Here is a 6,928-nt window from a genome sequence, read left to right on the forward strand (position 1 = left end):
TAAATCCATCATTTAATCAATATATCTTTCAAAGCTAATTATTCTTTTGATCCATGAATTCTAATATAAACTTGTGCAATATCGTCATGGATTTGTATCGTAACTAATGAGTTATAGATAGAATCAATACCTTTCATAGTTAAAAAACCTTTCCAAACCCTTGGGTTATAATTAATGAGGAGGCTTTGTTCGGTTATTCCTATCTTATGTAGATTGAATGAGATTGAAAAAAAATTATAAAAGATTTTGATTTTGTTTGGGAATTAAACTCACTCAATCCCATCCAATCCACATGTATTGAGAACAAAACGAACAATCCCTGATGTGTTTAACCGAATAAAATAATTTGAATAGACATGGATTATTTTGGGATATGGATTGTGGTATGAATTTAATTCCAATTTATACTAATCCACAGCTGGATTGGTATAAAACGAACAAGGCCGGCGAAGCAACTGAGCTGACTTGTTAGTAGACAGGAAGAATCACTTTTACGGGCGAGGGCCTCTGCCGGTCGCTCGGCAATTATATAAATAATAAATAGAGATCTATATAAACAAAAAGCTCGATGCTTCCTTTCGTGCGATTTGGACGGAACGCTGTCGAGCAGCAGGGCCACTTTGGTGGGTTTATCCTGATTGGACGAAATGGGTATGTCTCTAGAAGCAACATATTTTGATGCGTGATGGGACTCATCATCGACAGGATTATATATGCACGGGGAACAAGCACACCACACCAGTTGCGACTGCAAAGACCTAATTAACATGCCCTGGAAAAAGATAGCAGGGAAATATCCACCACATATATATTTGTATACTACTATGTTAGTAGTGCGTTTCCTCATTTGGCGATAAGCTATTTTTTTTTAAAATTAAAAAAATAGCAACCTGGCCAGTGCTAGCTATTCTGAGTATATGCATGAGATAAAGCATTTAACTGGGGGGCATCTGAATAAACATGAAGACCGGATTCTGTCTAGAAGCAGCAACTTTAATTGTTCCTACTAAAGGGCAGCTGATTCTCATTGTAATCGCACCGCCGTCTCGTCTAGCTAGCTAGGCCTGGTTATTTGTGTAGATGGAATTAGGTATTTGACCTGGAAGTTGGCCGGGGTTGCTCGAGTCAGCTAACCAGAGTTGCCTATTAGCGAAACCTGATTGATTGGGAGGAAGGAAGCGAAACCTGAACCGATCTGATTGATTGGGAGGAAGGAAGCGACCGGGCTGGGGAGGAACCTAGAATAGAATAGGACGAGTAGGACAATCCCCATCTTCCGTAGTAGTAGCAGTAGGCAATTGAACTCCTTTGGGGCATGTTCGGTTACACCAATGTATAATGGGATTGGAGATTAAATCCCTTCATAGTCACTATGAGGACTAGTTTGGAAACTCGAATTCCCTTCGGGATTGAAGAGAATTGAGAGGAAATTAGTTTATTTCCACCTTAGGGCTTGTTCGTTTTGTTCTCAATCCATGTGGATTGGGTGGGATTGGATAGGTTTCAATCCCAAATAAGTCAAAATCTTTCATAATTTTTTTCAATCCCATCCAATCCACACGGGATAGGAATAACCGAACAAGCCCTTAATCCCCTCCAATCCTGAAGGGGATTTGAGGTTCCCAAAGTAGCCCTGAGGGGATTTAATCTCCTACAATCCCCTTCTGAATTGGTGTAACCGAACAAGCCTTTGGGGAGGGGCTTAGTAATAGCGCACACAGGCAACAGCTAGGATCATATCGTGTAGGGACACAAAGTAACCAGTACCGTATCGCTACGATCAATCCAATTCAGTTCTGGACGATAGGAGCCATCCGTTTTCCTTTTCATTCGTTTCTCCCTCTCCCTTTCTTGTTCGTCTTCTCTATTATCTCTTTAAAGAGGGAGTAATACATTTAAATTCAAAAGAGGTAGTACCTTTAAAAAGAGAGAGTAAGAGTATGTTTGGTAGGACTTTGGCTCTTCTAAAAATGGTTCTGACTCCCGCTCCTCTGCAGAGTAGCAGCTCCACAGGAGTCCGTGCTTTTTAACCAATCATTTGGTGAAACGGTGTGGGCATCTAACCTCTCAGTAGTGCCTTGGTAATTAATGACAAATATGTGTGGACTGACGATTTCTCTGATAAAGTAAGGTTGCAGGTTGGTCCATGTACTACATCTAGTCTTCAAATGCTTGATGTTTTGGACATGATCTTGTATATATACCAAGGAACTATTAAATAGGGTTGTTGTTTCTATAATATTTAAATACAAGATGTTAGCTTAGATGGTTGCAACGCTGGCTGTAAAAATTGACACACTGGGTTTTGAGGTCGAGCTCTAGTGTCTTTTTTTTTTTGCAATCGTTCGGGACTGACTGAGCTCTAGCCTCTAGGTGTGCCTTTTTTTCCCGACCTGATCGATTGCACTCGTAGGTTTTTTCACGGTTTCAATGCATGCACACATGTAGTGGGAAGAGGAAGCGTGTCTCTGAGTAATTTGTCATGCCTAGGAGAATATGTGGACCACCTAGATCAAGGGTATCCTAGTCTAAAATGAGCTTCAAATGCTTAAACATAAAGTATTTACATCCAAAGTGAAGACCCCTTAAAGTATTTGAAGACTGGATGGAATACATGTGAGCTACTTAGAGTCTTGAACGACTTTGGTGGAAACCGTTAATACAACTCAAGGCAAGGTAAACAATGGATTTTTCATTTTGCCGGTGATTAGAGAAGTAAATTGATCATGTCAGTAGGCTACATAGTCCTACTATATCAAGAGGCAAACAAACAACACAAATTATTAGGTGGATTATTATATAATCTTGATAACTAGATATCATTATATGATTATATAATCTATAAGGTGGATTATATAATCCTGGAAGTCAACAAATTGTGTCTTAAGCTAAGGCCGTGCGCTCCACATAGTGGACGACCTATGTTATTAGGTAGATGACGTCCAAAATGATTAACCAGAGAACCAATGAAAAATAACAAAATCATATATTATTATTATTATTTGCTCGAAAATAGATTCCGGGGAAGATAATTCCTTTTCTGGATTTGGAAAGAAATAAAGAATCCGGTCTTTATGTAGCACCTTTATTTATTTATTTCCTTACCATCTCTGTAGACAACAACAACAACAAAGAAAAAAAAAGATGAGATCGATATATTCCCGCGCGCGTTCCTTTCTTTATTTGCTGTTTTTTTTTTGTTTTTGGCAAAGTGTCACTGTACCTTTGGCCGCCGCGGAAGGCACTGTCGTTTGACTGGTAGTACATCTGATACTACTACCTACCGGTCCGGACAGAATAATGACACACGCACTGCCGCACTGGCACTGCACTTGCGCGGGAAAGGGAGGGGGCCCCACGTACCTGCGTGCTTTCCATTTCTAGCAGTAGCAGAGGCCGTCCGATCCATTGGCGGCGGCGTTGGTCCTGTGGGCTGCTGCCTGCACCGGCACGGCGGCTGGCCAGTGGCCACCATACCAGTATACCACCGCCCCCCGCCCCGTTTGTGTGGCGGGAAAAACGTACAGTGCGACCACGTCGCCGTCTTCTCTTCCTGTTGGACACGGCAGCTAGCAACGTCGTCATGGCCGCAAGCCCACAACACTGTTGCCTCTTGGCCGTCTCAAGGGACAAGTTGTACCAGCTCCCTCTGCTCACAGCCCGGATAATAATAATAATACTTGTTGTAAACAAAGCTAATAATAATGAAAAATAACATATATATATAAATCTTGATGCCCTTTCCAGAAAAAGCGGGTGCAGGTATGAAAGGTCGTCAAAAGGAGCAGGAGAGGAGATGCGTTGGCGATGAGCTTCCTGCCTTTCCCGTTACGTTTGCCTACCTTCACACATTCTACATTTGTAGAAGATGCCTGAAGTGGAAGGTGCCTAGGCCTAGGTTCACATGTTTATTTATGGAAAGCGACATTTGACAAAGAACGCGATTCCGATAGTGCTCTCACAGTCTCACTTCACATCCATTCCATCCATGTATCATGCGTTGTAGTGACGATAAGCCGCCGGTCGTAGGAGTGATCTACATAGATTTATATGACATACATGTATGTCACGGTACAATGCATGTCTTACATGCACGTACGTACGTAGTTATTGCCGGCGGTAACAGTGTACCTTTGCTACTTTGCCTTTGTCTTGCTTCGTCTCGACGCAAGCTTCACAATGATGCCATGTGTCATTTCTGCTTCTTCTTGCTCCAACATCAACCAGATTCAAAGGTCCAAACTCGAAACCCGTCCGCTTATGGTTTTGATGCCCAAACCACTTGACGTCTCTTTCTGTGCGAGAGTAGTGTATCTGATATATTCTTTCCATGATGTTTGCCAAATAAAACTAGTTCTATTGAGGGATGGGGAATTCCCACTAGTTTAGGTGGTCACGAGGTTAAATACAGCTTCCTCAATTTTGCTTTAACAATATAGTCTTTGTAGATTAATCTTTTTACACCAAGTAAGGACAAATTTAAGAGCGATGTTACGTGTACGTAGATGCACGAGAACTATATATAATATAAGTAATTTTTGGACACAAAGCGATATAATATAGTTTCTGGTTCGTCTAACAAACTAATTAAACGCTAGCTCGGTATCGTCGTTTTATGACGATGATGGATTTGACGTTAATTGCTTCTTTGTGGGGAATTCATCGGATCGTACATTCGTATTCATGTCGAGGAGAGGTGCAAGTGGACTCGATGGATGGGAATGCGCACAGTCTGCCTCAGCTAGAAAAATCGTAGATTTCTACTCCCTCCGCTCCAATTTATAAATTCGTTTAATTTTTACACCAAATTTGACATACTTGTCTTATTCAAAATTTTGCAAAAATATATAAAAAAATCAAAGCTACACTTAAAGTATATTATATGCTAAACGGTATCACACTAAAAAAATTAAATAAATTGTAAATTGAAATGGAGGGACTAGCATTTAAAATCTCGAACTGGAACTGATGATCTAAATAGACTAGCTTTCGTTATCCTGTCTACTACAGGAATGATATTTAGTACCGGTTGAAGGTAAACACTATTATTTTTTAGTATCTTACTTTTTAAATGTCTAGATATGTCTAATTCGGGTCTATTTGGTTGGTTCTCAGAAATTCAATTAAACAAACTAAATCTATTAATTATAGCAAACACTTTGATAATTGTGTAAAATTGAATATGTATGTCTATATACTGCAGAAAAAACGTCACAAAGAGTTTGGTATAGAAAAAAGAAAAAGAAACAAATATTCTTTATCGAGTGTTGAGGGAAGACACTCCGTAAAGTATACTTTTGCCGAGGGTTTGCCAGGTTACAATCGACAAAAAGAAGATAATTCCCAAGTGTCAACGTTTGACACTCGGGAAAGTTAATGGCCGTCAACAATAGACGACTCTTGACGACCCTTACCGAGTGTCGCATTTTGCCGAGAGCTTGGCATTCGGTAAAACCTCTTTTGCCGAGTGTTTTTCTATGTCGAGTGTTCCGCTCTCGACATACGAGATCTGTCCCGAGAGCCTTATTAGTTCGCCGAGAGTGACACTCGACAAAGAATGCTTTGCCGAGTGTCCGATTAATTACACTCGGTAAAGTGCTGAGCACTCATTCGAATTCCGATAGTGATGTCTGATTCGGCTCTCTAGGAAAGTGGCTTGGTCCAAACAGTGGCATAGGGTTTGCTTGACTCGCAGGCAAGTGCCATGCCAGGTCTCCAACCAAAAGAGCCTCTTGCCTGATTTTTTCATCAGGAAGCTCAATCTTAATTCTACACATTCATAAATCGACTGTAAAGATCGTTATCTAAAAAACATAGTATAACATATTTCAGGCATTTAAAATATAGCAAATGAGCAAATCCATGTTTGATATGTGGCCGGCCAGCCAGCCAGCCAGGATGATCCCAGTGATGGGCAAGCCCGATCTTGGCGATAAATGCGTGCGAGCGGCCAATCAAAGCGTACGAGAGAGGTGGAGTGTGTGTGGAGTACACGTACGCGTTTGACGTCCTGTTCATACCTTGCCAAACCTGCACGTACACAGGACTAGAGAGTAGAGAGAGACTCTATCTGTATAATCCATATAAATCATTTTATTAATAAAAAATACCGTTAAAATATTTATATCTTCAAAATAAATTTATTACTAGTCGGTTGCCCGTGCGTTACGACTTACAATAATATCCATGTAAACTATCCACAAAAAAATTTCAAATTTTTTTATTGATTGTATTCGCTCTCCGTATAATATTTTTTGATTTGGCTAACTGATGTTATTGTTTACTCCATCCAATATGTCTTGGTACTAGTTGGTTGTCCGTGCGTTGCGACGGTTTACAACAATAACCACGTAAATTGTCTACTAAAAATTTTCAAATTTTTTTATTGATTGTCTCTGCTCTCCGTATAATATTTTTTTTGATTTGGCTAACTGATGTTATTGTTTACTCCATGCAATATGTCTTGGTACAACACGGTAAATAAAGTGAGCGATTAGAAGAGAGTTCACAACGAGTGACTGAACGAACAGAGATAATAAAATGACATAATTCCACCATACAAATACCAAATAAGAGAAAGTTTGTGAGCTCAAGTTTCAAAAATAAGTCACATGAACTCAAACTTATAGATCAAAATATGGAGTGATTGATAAAGTCAGTCATCAATAAAACTGGATGGGCTCCATATAAATTATGCTACTTTGTAGTAATTTACTGACGTTTAAAACCAACAAATAACCTTTCATTTTTTACTGTTAGTGTGACAAATCATTGTTGCTCCATCCAATTCAGCAACCTCAAACACCATGGAGTCCATTGCGCCAATGTGGTCTCATAAACGACCAAATACTTGCAAGAGCCAAGAACGTCGTGCCGTGCTTGGACTGTAGCCTCGGTCCGTAGTGTTGGCCTGACACGATTTTTTTTT

Source organism: Zea mays, chromosome 8, assembly GCF_902167145.1.
Source record: "Zea mays cultivar B73 chromosome 8, Zm-B73-REFERENCE-NAM-5.0, whole genome shotgun sequence".
Classification (NCBI taxonomy): domain Eukaryota; kingdom Viridiplantae; phylum Streptophyta; class Magnoliopsida; order Poales; family Poaceae; genus Zea; species Zea mays.